Below are 15,600 nucleotides of genomic sequence, written 5' to 3'. Positions count from 1 at the left end.
CATTCAGCTGTTGATCAGGACTAAGGTGTTCCGCCATGCCCTTTTCAATCTTACTAAAAAAATGGTGTGCTGGTCTGTTGAGGTCGGCCTCCAGACGGTCAAGGCGCTGTTCTACAGAATTGAAGCGGTGTTCAAAGTGGTTAAAACCACGTTCCATCAGTGCAAAACCGCTTTCAACTCTGTCGGACAGTGACTTGAGGCTGGAATTAAATGTCTCGCTCAAATGCATAAACTCGGGCAAGACATTCCTGTCCAAGGCCCTCTGCCGCTGGCGGGTAGTGCCCGCATAACCAGTGGCAGAGACCTGGGACAGGGGAACACCTGATGGCCCAGCTTCCTGGTCACCAGCTGTGTGTGTGTGGGACCTGCAAGGTGCTTCCTGGCTGTCGGATGGCTGGGACGGGTCAGAGGACGTCCGACGAAGGACCGCTCCAGGGCCAGGTTGCAGGGTGCTGCTCCAGGTGCTGTGGAAGAAAGGAAAATCATTACTACCATGCCTTTACAAGAAGCATCAGCTGTGGATTAGAAAAACACAGATTAATAAAAATAAAAACCCAAAATGTATAATACTTACGATCTTGTGGCAAGGACCGGTCTTAGGAACTGCAACGCGTGATAGTGACGGTATCTAGTTCTGGTCCTTGACGCAGATCCACTGCGAACCTGGCCCTCAGCACGAACATCACTGTTGAAGCGGTCCTTGATCGAACGCCAACGTGTTCGGACTTTGTCCACTGTTGATAAAAAAAAACAGTGCCGTCAAGTACAACACTCACTGCTTCACAATTTAGCAATACAATACTCAAAGCAGTCACTGTACACCCCGATGACACTGTTGGGTTTCCTGCTAGAATACACCTAGCACGAAACCCAACAGTGCCGTCAAGGACAACAGTCACTGCGGCACAATGTAGCAATACAATACTCAAAGCAGTCACTGTAGACCACGATGACACTGTTGGGTTTCCTGCTAGAATACGCCTAGCACGAAACCCAACAGTGCCGTCAAGGACAACAGTCACTGCGGCACAATGTAGCAATACAATACTCAAAGCAGTCACTGTAGACCACGATGACACTGTTGGGTTTCCTGCTAGAATACGCCTAGCACGAAACCCAACAGTGCCGTCAAGGACAACAGTCACTGCGGCACAATGTAGCAATACAATACTCAAAGCAGTCACTGTAGACCACGATGACACTGTTGGGTTTCCTGCTCGAATACGCCTAGCACGAAACCCAACAGTGCCGTCAAGGACAACAGTCACTGCGGCACAATGTAGCAATACAATACTCAAAGCAGTCACTGTAGACCACGATGACACTGTTGGGTTTCCTGCTCGAATACGCCTAGCACGAAACCCAACAGTGCCGTCAAGGACAACAGTCACTGCGGCACAATGTAGCAATACAATACTCAAAGCAGTCACTGTAGACCACGATGACACTGTTGGGTTTCCTGCTAGAATACGCCTAGCACGAAACCCAACAGTGCCGTCAAGGACAACAGTCACTGCGGCACAATGTAGCAATACAATACTCAAAGCAGTCACTGTAGACCACGATGACACTGTTGGGTTTCCTGCTAGAATACGCCTAGCACGAAACCCAACAGTGCCGTCAAGGACAACAGTCACTGCGGCACAATGTAGCAATACAATACTCAAAGCAGTCACTGTAGACCCCGATGACACTGTTGGGTTTCCTGCTAGAATACGCCTAGCACGAAACCCAACAGTGCCGTCAAGGACAACAGTCACTGCGGCACAATGTAGCAATACAATACTCAAAGCAGTCACTGTAGACCCCGATGACACTGTTGGGTTTCCTGCTCGAATACGCCTAGCACGAAACCCAACAGTGCCGTCAAGGACAACAGTCACTGCGGCACAATGTAGCAATACAATACTCAAAGCAGTCACTGTAGACCACGATGACACTGTTGGGTTTCATGCTAGAATACGCCTAGCACGAAACCCAACAGTGCCGTCAAGGACAACAGTCACTGCGGCACAATACAGAGCAGGGAAATACTCACTAAACGCCTTTTTGGCGGATGCTGTGGCGCTGTCCCAGCCATCCATCAACGCTGCGGCCACCTCATTCCATAGCCGCCGTGTCACCACATTGTCCTTGTACAGCCGGTCACGGCTGTCCCACAACGGCGAACGCTCCTGGACCAGGCTGATGAGCTGCTCATTATCCAGGTAGACGTCTTCATCCCGTTGTGGAACCTAGACAAAACACATTCATTAGAATAATCAAATTTAAATTGACTAAAAAGTTACAAAAAAAGAAAAAAAAAAAAGAGTAAAAATAGAAGATAAAAAAAAAAAAAAAACATTACAAATCATTTGATACTTACATTACGTATCACCACCGGGACTTGGCTTCGCTGCTCCTGCTGTTCGCCCTCACTATTCCCGTCCGCAGATGATGATGACGATGTCTGAAAGTTGAAAAAAACGTAAGAGATTTGGAGAAGCAGCAGATATACTTACCAGATGCACGAAAATAATCACCTCACGGTCTGCTTGCGCCAATTCCTGCCGCGATGGGGAATACTCCGATTCTGAAGACATACTGCATGTAAAAATAATAAAAATCATTAGTACATACATAATTTAAAAGGACAGGCATATAATGTAATATACTCACATTCTTCGCTGATATAATGTGTTCTTGGTTGAATGTCTGCTCTTCAATCTGTCTAGTGTAGTAGTGGCAGAGTTTTGGCAGGCACCTCCTTTATATAGCCTTTTTTTTTTGGACTTTAGAAGATTCTAACTAGGATAAAAAGTGGACACCACCCAAAAAACGCTGCGCTAAAAAAGCGCATACCTGCGCATGCCAGTGCGCACGTATGCGCATCCATAGGCTATAATGGCCATTTTTAGCGCAAAACGTGCGCATACGTGCGCATGCGATTTTTTCAAGGGCCAAAAAATGCAACATGCAGCGTCTGGAAAATACCAACGCACACCCCAAAAAAACGCAGCGCATGAAAATCGCATACATGCGCTTACAAGTGCGCAGGTATGCGCACCCATGTTAAATATAGGGGAAAAATCGCATGCGCACGTATGCGTTTTTTTCCAGCGCTAAAAAACGCAAATGTGAAACCAGCCTTAGAGGAGGGCACTTTAGGATATAGTTCACAGATATTGGGTAAGCATAGTTCTGTAGTGGGCCACTAGATGGGGCATACTAGTGTGCACTGTTAGGTATAGCTGATAGGAATACATGCAAAGAGAAAATATGAGTAACTAGGTGAATATAATGAAAATACGTCTTTATTAGTTAACATATGTATCACTTAGTACAAAAATACAGAGAATAAAATGACACCACAGGATAGAAAAACAGAATAACCCGGGAAAAGCACCCAGCCACAAGATATCAAGTAACGCAGCAGTATATATAGAGTATAGCCACATCTATGTAAGTAACCAGTGTCTGCTAGTTCCCCTGCGCCACATTATAGATCCATTATGATCACCTAGTGTGCACAAATAAGTTTCACGTGGCCAGTTTGAAGAGATATCTTACCAGATATACATGGAGGCTGAGTAGACCCAGGACCAGGTGGGGAAAACACGTTTTGCCCACCTGGTCCTGGGTCTACTCAGCCTCCATGTATATCTGGTAAGATATCTCTTCAAACTGGCCACGTGAAACTTATTTGTGCACACTAGGTGATCATAATGAATCTATAATGTGGCGCAGTGATCTCCCAATGGGGAGATGGGGAACTAGCAGACACTGGTTACTTACATAGATGTGGCTATACTCTATATATACTGCTGCGTTACTTGATATCTTGTGGCTGGGTGCTTTTCCCGGGTTATTCTGTTTTTCTGTCCTGTGGTGTCATTTTATTCTCTGTATTTTTGTACTAAGTGATACATATGTTAACTAATAAAGACGTATTTTCATTATATTCACCTAGTTACTCATATTTTCTCTTTGCATGTATACCTATTGGAGTGGGAGTTTCAGGTGTTTTCCTGACTAGGGTGGCTACTTATAGCCCTAAACCCTATTTTTGACATAGTGATAATGTCACTGAGGTTTTTGCATTTAACAGCTGATAGGAAGTTCATAGATGGCTAACTGTAGGAGGAGCTGCTATGGGATAAGTGAGTGTAAGAAATAGGAACAGGATAAAAGGGTGAGTGTGCCCGAAGTGTCCACAAGGGCTCTAGGCCCAGGACAATATAGCAGCGACGTAACGTTCTTAAAAAGAAAAAGAGCACCGGCACAGTCAGACGGGTGCTGGATGAGACCAGAGCACCCCAGGAGTTACGGTTTATTACAGCAGAAAGTGGAGGAGAGAATTGCGTAGTCCAGGGCACAGAATATTCACAATGTGGCAGATCTTAGCTAGGACAGAAGCCCGTAAGTCAGGGGCGAAATGGATGGGCAGGATCCCCTATGTCTTGAAGTCCTACAGAAGTGATGCTGCGGTACCACCTAGGGTGCTACTACCCCGTGTTGTGCGTGAGGACAAAAAATTGAGGAAAGGGAAAGTGCAGGAGGGATGCTGTGTGGACTGTAATGATGATGTGTCCGGGACCGTTGAAGAGAAAAGTAAAATCGTTAGGCTTCTGAACAGGTTTCTGTATCCTTTCTTTCCACCCTGTGCACCAAAACTGAGTGTAAAGGAGCTGTGCCGCACCGCAGTGGGATCCCTAACGGTGAATCAGAACCCCATACAGGTACGCTGGCAGAAGCTGACAATTTTTCTGTGGGAGGAGGCCAGGACATCAGGGCCCTGGTATCCTCAGCCACAACTACTGTCCTGGCTGAATCCTACATGTTCACCTGCATCAAAATACCTGGTGCCCTTTATTTGCCTCCTCCTCTGCTCAAATTGGTGCTTCACTGTTACTGCTTCCTGTAAGTCCATGTTATGGCATAGGTATGGTGCGACAGGCGAGGTTTAGACTTATCACTGAACTCTGCATGGGGAATGGGAAGTATGTATACAAAGTTATATTCGTGCTCATTTCCTTCGTATTGCTGTACTTTCTTGTACTCTGTACAAAAGTGAGCATGGCTCCCTCTTTTTGAGCTAGGCATTTCGTCTACAGTATATTGCTTCCCATGGTCAGGTTTCTTTGCTGCTCTGCACTTATCTGTATTGAGGTTGGCTGGCACAAGGTAAGGTTTTAATACTAGAGATATGCTAGGACTGTCCTGATTGGGTACACCTTGTCGTGGTGGCTTTTTCACTTTTTTAAATCAAAATAGTGTTAACTAAATAATATATGTTATTTTCGTGTACTATTAATATTTACCAATTTACTTACCGTACTACAGGGTCTGTGCTCAATTTGTTTGTTTTTTTCTTGAGCTTTCTACCTATGTACATTGTACAGCGAAAGCTGTCAATCAGTGTTGTTTAAGAACTTATACAGAGCTCAGCATTTTATAAAAGAAAATGCACCAGACCAGTAAGTAATACATTGCTGCTCTCAGTTGGGGCAGGAAAAAGCTGGTGCAGATTCCGGTTAAGAAAATAGTCGAAAAACACAAGGAGCAAAGGCTGTTCTGCAATGCCTTTATAGAGTATTCTCTTAGTAACCAGATTAAGGAGATCACTTCGTAACAGAAATTTCTCCATTTTGACATTACAGTACAGAACAGAGAGCTTGTCAGTTACATGGAATCGCAGAGTGCGGGGAAAGACGAGCACTATATGTTTAAATGAAGTGGATACATTAGCAGAACACAGAGTTCTTTCTGCCAAGGAATCTGTGGAAGTGACAGAGTGAGTTGGGACAAAGATATGTCTGTGTTGAGCCGTCTTCCTGGAGGTCTCCACCTGACTTCATGTCTTTTTCTGAGTACAAGGCATGCCATTAGCATACTTAATCACAGCGAGTTGTTTCTCGGGTCTCCTACTTGTTAAGCTTGTATATTTCAATAACAGGTGTGTCTTGTGAGAACAGATCAGCCTAGGGGTCTTTATCTCCGATCATGATAGTAAAGATTCTCACAGACTGAAGTACTGAGGCATTCAGCATAATATAGGTGTTAGGAACGGTGGAACGCACTGAATAAATAAATAATAAAGTGCGTTCGCCGCTCGAGGTCCACCGTGCAGAAGGTGTTATCACTGCTGCTGAGTAATGGCAGACGCGGTATAACGCGCACGGGTTAAACGCCACCTGATGTGCGCTGAGCGGACTCTGTTAGCTCACAGAGGCGCTGTAACATAAACACAAACGCCGAGCCTGTTAGACTCACAGGTCTCAGCTAAATTGCACGCGCGGTATACGGTCACTGGACACGGGCCCAAGACTGAGGTCGATGTCCGTCTAGACCTACCGTGCGTGCGGCGTCGCTACTGCGGACGCCGGTAAGTGCTGCTGACTGCAGCGCAGCAGCAAACACGGCCGCTATACGATAGTGCCGTGAGGCGTGGCACGATTGGACGCTAGTGTAGAGGTGCGGTGTGCACAGTGGCCTAAGGCTTGCCACTGACTGGCGCTGATTCTTTCTCTAGTTCCCTATCCACATGCGTAATATCAGAGGGAGGGGAATCTTAATAAGTCAGTCACCAGAATCATACATTCATCACCATTCACACATCTAGCAAGTAAAGTCTATACTAGCGCATGGCCGAGCAGCCATGTGGGCCTTTTATAGTCGTGCGCTGCCGGGACCTTCCAGATCTCTGAGATGGACCAATCAGATCTGGAGAAAGACCTGAGCACGTGACTCCTGACCTCCAAAGGGAGATCATCTCGTGAGCATGCTCAGTGGAGCAGCAGAGGGACTTAGCCTCAGGAATGGCTTGCTGCAGAGCAGCATGTGAGGCTCTGGATTCCTGTTGTGTTGCTGCAGGAATCCGACGCCTAACAATAGGTCCTCCAATATTTCTGCACACAAAAAAACCCTGTAGGCTAGAATAAAATGTTGCCTGTCTGCTCACAACTTTTTCCTATTAGTCCTATAGAGAGGTTCTGAAAGAAAACTGTGTGTGTGTTTTTTTTTCCTAGGGGGCAGGTCACTGAGGGATCAGTGACCTGTCAGCATTCTGCAGTATGAATATCTAATCAGAACACCACATACACCAACCCCGCCTTAGGGCACGAGCATATCATTAACACAAAACTGAAAATAAAGATTAAGAAACAATCACAAGACGGATTTCATCAACCAAGGTATCATTTTAATCACTATAACGGTGCCGATCTGACACTGTGTGTAGGTTACTGAGCACAATCCTGCTGACAGGTTCCCTTTAAGTCTTTAAAATAATAGTCCTTTGACTTATCGCAAGACGTTAGTGGTGGTATGTGCATCAGTTGGTAGGAAGAAGGTGCATTAGGTCCAGGTCTAGCAAACAGGTATGAAGAGTACATCTCAAAATGGTGAATTTTGTGAGTAGCCCTGCACAGAAGTGCAGATCTGGATGCACATTTAGGGTACCGTTACACCTAGCGACTCACCAGCGATCCCGACCAGCGATATGACGCTGTCAGGATCGCTGGTGCATCGCTAGGTGGTCGCTAGTGAGCTGCCACACAGGCAGATCTCACTAGCGACATCTCGGGGGACGGGGATGGCTACTTACCTGTCAGACGCGGCGATCCTGCGTCCTCCCGCCCGGCTCCACGCGTCGCTCATCGTCACAGCAGGAAGCGCCGCAGGAAGTGGCCGACGAGGAATGGTCCAGGAGCTTCTCGCACGATCAGCGATAACCAGCAGGGGAGCCGGTCGGAGGTAAGTATCACGTGCAGCGATATCGCTAGCAATATCGCTGCAAAGTCACAAAATCGGTGACTTTACAGCGATATTGCTAGCGATATCGCAGTGTATAACGGGGGCTTTACTGATCTTAGGGGATTAGAGATGTTTTAGGTATGGTATGCTGGAGGATGGTACTGCCTGTTAGAGGAGGTGCTCAAAGCTGGATGTGACAGTGTGTTGGGAGTCCTTGATGGGAGAATACTGAATGGGGGGTACTGTGTACTGTGGGAACCCCTGGATCTCAGTGCATTGCTTTGGAGTGATTTTGTGGAAAAGCTTTGGTTATCATTATACCTGTAATGAGGGCTTTGGTTGACACTACTTTGAAGGAGATGGGAGCTGGATGTGGCTCGTGCCCATCTCTGTGCTGAATGTGGCTCGCGACCCTTTGTCTAAGCTGAATGTGGCTCTCAAGGTCAGAAAGATTGGAGACCACTGTCTTAGAGATTTTGTAGTCATGCAATCCCTCTGAAGTGAATGGGAAAATTAGGGTGACAAATATCTAAGAACACTTTAAAGAGGACCTGTCATCAGGTCAAAATGTAGTTTTTGCTCTTATTTAATTCCTACTTCTTCCTTGACTATAGGTCACAAGCCCTTATTCTCTCCTCCGCTCTCGTACATACCTCACCCAATCACCTCCAAGACATTTCCTGAGCACCCCCCATCCTTTGCTCTTATTTTATTCCTACTGCTTCCATGAGTACAGGTCACAAGACCTTATTCTCTCCTCCGCTCTTGTACATATCTCACCTAATCACCTCCCAGACGTTTCCCGAGCATCCCTCATCCTTTGCTCTTATTTTATTCCTACTTCTTCCCTGAGTATTCAGCAGGAATAAAATAAGAGCAAAAATTGCCCATTTTTGACCCGGTGACACGTCATCTTTAAAGTGTCTTTTTTTAATAGCGATATGCTTAAAAACTTTTTTAACAATTCACTAATCTATTGCTTTTATGTGAATAGCTCCCTTTTTGTGGGAGTGATAATGAGGAACAGGTGATTAGGGTAGCTACCGGTTGGGACAACCAGAATCCCCAGGTTAGCACCAACTTATGGTACCAGCAACCAGTCTGCATCTTGTAGTCTGCATAAAAAACAAAAAAAAAACTAAGCTTGGCCTAAGCTGTTACAAGTGGTTCAGCCGCTCGACCCTTATTCACATTCACGCCACTTGGCAAGTGAAAAGGTTTTAAATACTAGAGTAGGGACTGTCCCACAAGGGTTGCCGTGACGTGGCGGGATGGCTTGTACATTATTTTGATCAAAATTATGTTTACTAAATACCCTTCTTATTATTATTATTATAATTATTACCTTTATGCATTATTTGCAGTATATTTTTTACTTTTAGTTCAGGATATTTGTGTTTTTTGCATTTTGTTTTCTCTGGTTAATGGTCATGTGTTAATATGCACTTACATTGTGCATACACATTAACTTACTTTTCTCAGTTCAGATTTGTTTTTTATTCATTTCATTGTGCATTCAGTGCATATATGGGTGTGACCGCCCTCTTTCTGAGCTGGGAAAGCCATCCAGTCTGGCCTAAGCTGTTACAAGTGGTTCAGCCGCTTGACCCTTATTCACATTCACGCCACTTGGCAAGTGAAAAGGTTTTAAATACTAGAGTAGGGACTGTCCCACAAGGGTTGCCGTGACGTGGCGGGATGGCTTGTACATTATTTTGATCAAAATTATGTTTACTAAATACCCTTATTATTATTATTATTATTACCTTTATGCATTATTTGCAGTATATTTTTTACTTTTAGTTCAGGATATTTGTGTTTTTTGCTTTTTGTTTTATCTTGTAGTCTGCATGTAGCTTTAGGCCTATAAACAGGATCACATACAGCTTATTAGTGTCCTGGTAGTTCAGGATTTGGTGAGTAAATGTTTCTTTTTTTTAAATTTCTCTGGTGTATTTGTACTTTTCAGCAGGCACTTGGAGCACTATCGCTTTTTAGGGGCACTGGGAGCATTGTCACTTTTTTCAGGGAGCTTTCTATGGCAATTATTATGATTTGTGGGGAACTTGGGTATTATTAATTGTTAAGGGGCTTTCAGGGGAATTTTAGTTTATGTGGAGTCACTCATTGGGCATTATCACTATTTATTACTTGATAATTTGGCACTTTGGGCAATTTTACATTATATGTCAACTCTCTGCTGTCCAAAATTATAGGGTGCCTTTCAGCTATATCATCCTTCTTCTCATCATGCTTTCCAAAACCCAATGTGGACAAAACCAATCTCATATTTTTTCTTCCATCTCACACAACCCCTCTACCTGATCTGTTTGTCATTATAAATTACATCACACTTTCCCCTGTATCGGACAGCTGCTGCCTCAATGTAACCCTGGAATCTGCTATGTCCTTCAAACCACACATCCAAGCATTTACCACATCCTGCGAACTACAAATCAAAAATATTTCCATGATTGTTACTTTTCTCAACCCTGAATCTACTAAATCATTAGTGCATCATCATCTACCACCTTGACTAGTACAATATCTCCTCTCAAACCTTCCTACTAACAGTCTCCTACCTCTCTAGCCTATCCTTAACTCCATTACCTGGTTAATCCACTCTCCCTTGGCTACTCCTCCGCTTTTCCTCTCTGCAAATTAAACTGCTTAAACTAGAAACAGTGAATTACAAGGCCCTCCATAGTCTGCATCTTCCATACATCTCCTAACTAATATCTCGATATCTCCCCACACATAATCTCCAGTCCTCACAAGACCTTATTCTGTCCTGAGCTCTCGTTCATTCCTCACCCAATCACCTCCAAGACTTTTCCCTAGCATCCCCCATCCTTTAGAATACAATGCCTTAGCATGTCTGATTGTTTCCCTCATTTGGAACCTTTGTATGAAATCTGAAAACTCTTCTGGAAAGCCTACCGCCTACAATGACCCCACAGCCACCTCACTAGCACCAGAGCTTGTGCAATCCACCAACCTATTGCCTTCTTCCCTGTAGACTGTAAGCCCATGAGGGCAAGGGTCTTATCCCCTCTGTACCAGTCTTTTAGTTTGTTTTAATTTTATGTATCTTACATGTATGTAAACATTTTCACATGTTCAGCATCATGGAATTAATGGTGCTTTTAAAATAAATAATAAAAATATAAGGGGATACTCGGGGAATTAATACACTGAAAGGGACACACAGAAAGGCATTATTTATTTCTAGGGTGCACACAGTGGTCACTTATTTTCTATGATCTATTTTACTATTTAGAGGCTACAAAATATAGCATTTTTACATTGTAAAGTACACAATGGTGGGAATTATTACCATGTGGGACAATACGGGGTGCATTGTTATTGTTTTGAGGAGCTATTGAGATGACTTGTACTGTGTAGGGCACAAAAGATAGCCCTTTTACTGTGTTGTGCACTGTTACCGTTTGTGGCATTGTTTTGCGCTATCTATTTTTGGGCACTGTCTCTGGCATTCTTGTTTTCAGGGGTTCTGTCTTTTTGTCAGGTGTAAGTATAGTAATGACACCAATATTTAGGGTACCATGCAACACTATACAGTTATAGGGACACATAGGGCAGCAACAGGCTCAAACTTGAGGAGTAGCAGCAGAATGTGGAGTTTATGTAGTTTTGGAATAGGAGGCGATGATGATGGAAGTGTGAGAAGTCAAATGTGTCCATGTTGCAAACCTTTCAGGTGGTTCATGGCTGGAAAAAGCCACTATGGCGTTCTGGGCCAAATGGAAAAGAAGGGAAAATTGAAAGGATGTCACATATGGATCAGTAGATTTACCTGTACTGTAATTATTTATACGACCTACAGAACTGGTATTTACCATATATTTGCAGTATATTCACTGTATAGTGGTAATATTGGTAATATTGGTTGTGGTCTTTGAATAGAATTTTTAATTAAATACCACCATTGTTGTCTGCTGAAGGGTCCAATACACCTACTATGACTAAGATGTACCTCTGTAGTTGTAAACATGCATTACCTAGGTTGAGGACGCACTCAGATGTTTTTTGCCCCCCTGTGAACAACTCCTAGCTACATCTCTGCTATCTTCCCATATGTTCTGGGAACTTATTTCGCTTTCAGTTGCAATGTGCTAATATATTAGCCAATATTTACCACTGATGAACCTTAACTTTGACAAGAAGAATACTGCAGGCACGTTTAAGGGGCAGAGTAATGTGTTTTCTAGCTTACAGTATATAGATGGGCTAGTAAGCGGATTCCAACTTTCCATTTGTTCAACATTACGTGGCTTATGTGACATATAAGAAGCAGACAGCTCATTTAAGATAATCAGCAATTATTTTAAAAAACACACAAATGAGCCTATTTCTAATAGCAGTGGCTATATAGACACCTTCTGGCTGAAATGCCATGTGTCTAACAAATTCATAATTTTCAAAAAAAATGCTAAAAATGGACAGAAAGCACACACAGGGCATTATCCAGATAAAGGAGCTGTATTTTCACACCTGATTTAGTTGTGAGAAGCACATTTATTATAAAAACTTAGTAGTGTCTAGCTGCTCGTGCTCTGCTAGTTGGAAAATCTAACGTAGTTATCAGGAAAAAGACAGGAAGGCGGCTAGTGCTGCGCTGCTGGTAGAATCCAAAGTCTCTGGTGTTCATGTGGTATCTGGCTTATTCTCGGCGCGTTTTGAGGTCACCTTTTCCTTAGTATGACAACAATAGCCACATATAGTTGATAATAAACCACATGCCATATGAACACTATAAACTCTGGATTTCTTTGATTCTACCAGCAAGGCACCACTATCTGCCTTCCAGTCTTTTACCCAAATTCACTCCGTTCAAGAACAAACACCATCACCATCTATAGCTACAACTATGCTATTCGTAAGGATCAATAAACTTTGCAGTAGATGATTTTCAGAGGGTAACTACAATAAGATATTGCTTGCACACTAATTTTTCAAAGTACTGGTTTCATGAACATGGCCTTTTTTTACTATGAAAGATGATAAGTTTGTTACCCTCTTGGATACTCTAGGACAGGATACTCTGAACAGTAGAGATGAGCGACTTTGCCTTTTTTCGGGTCGAGTCGGGTTTCATGAAACCCGACTTCCTCAAAAGTCGGGTCGAACGAAATCGGCCGATTATCGTGAAAAGTCGAAGGCCGACTGAAACACGAAACCCAATGCAAGTCAATGGGGAACCAAGGTCGGCAGGGAGTGGAGGACAGGAAACACACCTACAGTGCACATTTTAATGCTAAAAACATCAATTCTTATTACTTAAGCTTGCCAACCTTAATTTACTTTATAATAATAGTTAGGCATTGAAAACTGGGGGTTATTTGGCTAAAGTTGTGGTGTGGTGTTGTGAGTTCATTTTCCCCTTCGTCACTGAGGTCTGGTGAACTCCCTATTCTGGTGAAGGAAGGTAAGGAGCCTGATTATCAGGCACCTGAACCTGATGAGGATGACTGGCTGAGTGGAGTCACGGACTGGATATAAGGCTGCCGACGCCCTTCTGCCCTGCGGGTGATTTCTCTGTGGACTTCTAGGACACCAGTCTGATTCCTGCTCCTCTAAGCTAAGTTTTTCTGCTTTGCCTGTTTGCATTAGTGTTTTGTTTTTGTTTTCCTTGCTTTTCTGGATTCTGCCATTCCCTTCTGGGGTGAGCTGAATCTCCTTTTGCCTGTAGCTCTGTCTTCAGAATATTCCTGAGTACTGACATAGCTTTTTTGAAGCCTAGCGTCTTCAGGGCCTTTTCCACTGTCAGTCTGTTGGCTCTTATTTTCATAGGGTTTTTCACGGATTTCAGACAGCAGCCTTCCTGTCCTTTTCTATCTAGCTAGATTGGGCCCCGTCTTTGCTCAGTCTATCTTTTCCTCTTCGCCACGACAGCACCCACTGAGAGAGGGGATCCGCCCCAGGAACAGGAAACCTACAGAGAGATAAATGGGGCGGTCCCCCTCGCTCCCTCAGTTTGGTTTCCTGTTCCTAGGAAGGAACCCGCAGAAGAGGATACCTGGTCTGGTAGCCGCCTGCCTGCATAATATGAGCAGCAGGGGCCCCAGGACCGGAGGCAGCGTCGGGCGGAGAGGTGCATTCCCCCCCCCAGAGCTGGCGTAATGCAGGTGAGGCTGGAGGCAAAAGTGGTGCCAAAGCTCACTGGGGTGATGGCTATACCCCCCCTCCCCCCCCCCCGGGGTTGGACGCATTACAAACGCCATCGGGCGTACTGAGGCCGGGACCCCCCCCAGAGTGGCAGAAGGTGCGCTGTGTGCTGAGCGGCGCTGCTGGGAGTCATACCTGCGGCAGGAGAAGGTCCCAGTGCGTGGAGGGGGGCGCAGACGCGCGGTGTCGCCGGCCGCATCATTTGCGGTGACCCAGCGCTCCAGGAGAGGCAACCCGGAAGTGGAGGAGAACTTCCGGGATTAGGCTGAAGGCAGAGACCGCGGGACAACGCCCGCGCATGCGCAGTAGGGAGAGAAAAAAAAAAAAAAAAAAATGGTGCAGCTAGTGGTATCCCCACTTGGCAGTAGAGAGAGCAGTGCTACGAGGAAAACCAATAGCACCAGAAGAAGCGGCAGCTCTAGGAAGGAATCCATTGGGCCTTCCAGGCAAGACGAGCCGTTAGAGAAGAAACGTAAGGAAAAGAAGTCGTCCCATGCCTCGCCTCAGCCTGGGTCCCGGACACCGCAGCCGGTAGTTGCTGACGAAATTCACGGGTGAGTGTTTTTTGGTCAGGTTAGATAATTGATAGCCTTCTCTTTCTGGTCCATACCCCTTTTTAGGCTAAAAGAACGGAGAAGGCGAAACATAGAGAGTGTGCCTTATGTTCACAGCCCCTCCCGGATGGCCACCCAAAGAGATTATGCCAATCATGTGTTGAGGAGGCCTTGCAGGAGGAATCCTCACGAAAGAAGGAGGATATCCGGGCAATGATAAGAGAGGAACTACGGGCCTTAGGCGGTCCAGTAGTCTAGGGGGTCACTCCTCCATGAGAGAAATACGTTCACCTAAAGGAGGAGTCTCGCTGGCGTCCAGGTCGCCGTCAGATACTGGAGAACTAGATTCCGATAAGTCCCAGGAATACCTTTCTTCAGAGGACGAGGATCAGACGTGTTTCCCCACGGACAGTGTCAGTAATCTTGTGAAGTCTGTCCGAAATACCATGGGGTTGCCGGAGAGTAAGGACCCCAAGACCCCTCAGGACATTATGTTTGCGGGTATTTCTCGTAAAAAGATCCGAGCATTCCCAGTGGTCCCAGCTGTAAAAGACCTAGTTAAGAGGGAATGGGAGAAACAAGGTCAAAGGACCTTCCTCCCCTTAACGTCAAAGCGTAAGTATCCCTTTGACGATGAGGAGTTAACGGCCTGGTCGAGAGCCCCCAAGGTGGATGCGGCAGTGGCCTCTACCTCCCGTAGATCCTCCTTGCCGGTGGAGGATTCGGGAACTTTGGCTGATTCTTCGGATCGTAAGACCGATACATTCCTCAAAAGATCTTGGGAAGCTTGTACGGCAGCCTTTAAGCCCGCAATAGCAGCCACATGTACGGCAAGATCTATGTTGGTGTGGCTGAACGACTTGGAGGACAATATTAAAAATGGAGTAGCTAGGAGTAGGCTTCTTTCCTCTATGCCCCTCATTAAAGGAGCAGCGGCCTTCCTCTCCGATTCCTCTGCGGATTCTCTACGGTTGTCGGCTAGAGCCGCGGGACTGACCAATGCAGGCAGGCGGGCCTTATGGTTGAAGGGGTGGAAAGGAGACACACAAACAAAAACTAGATTGTGTGCTATACCCTGCCAGGGTAAGTACCTGTTTGGTACAGAACTGGATGAAATTTTGAC

This window comes from Dendrobates tinctorius, unplaced genomic scaffold (genome assembly GCF_039654945.1).
Source record: "Dendrobates tinctorius isolate UK_male_01 unplaced genomic scaffold, ASM3965494v1 ptg000213l, whole genome shotgun sequence".
Classification (NCBI taxonomy): domain Eukaryota; kingdom Metazoa; phylum Chordata; class Amphibia; order Anura; family Dendrobatidae; genus Dendrobates; species Dendrobates tinctorius.
The sequence above is the reverse complement of the archived record's forward strand: the minus strand, read 5'-3'. Positions refer to the sequence as shown.